Raw genomic sequence first — 382 nt, forward strand, 5'->3', positions numbered from 1 at the left:
AAACGCGCCGGACGGCGGGGCCTCCCCAGCTCGGTCGCACAAAAATGTTTGCTCGGCTTCGGGAGAGGTGCCGCCGCCCGGGGTGACGGTCCGTCTGTCTCTCGAGCTGGGTAAGGAGGCGACGGGAACCAACAAGGCAGCGCGTGAAGTCGGCACAACCGGAAAACGCCGAGCGCGGCCACGAGCAGCGGGAGGAGTAGGAATCCGCACCAGCTCCGACCACCGTCCCTGGGCCCAGTCCCACGAGGACTGTTGCCCTTAAACCCGCAGACGCTCCCCGGTGCGGGGCCCGGTTTCCCGTTTCCCTCCGAAGACCGGTCGGGATACACGGGGTGTCCTCTGGGCCAGGGGCGAGCGAGCGAGGCGGGTGGGCGGCGGGGAC

The sequence above is a fragment of the Myotis brandtii genome, unplaced genomic scaffold (assembly GCF_000412655.1).
Source record: "Myotis brandtii unplaced genomic scaffold, ASM41265v1 scaffold582, whole genome shotgun sequence".
Taxonomy (NCBI): Eukaryota; Metazoa; Chordata; class Mammalia; order Chiroptera; family Vespertilionidae; genus Myotis; species Myotis brandtii.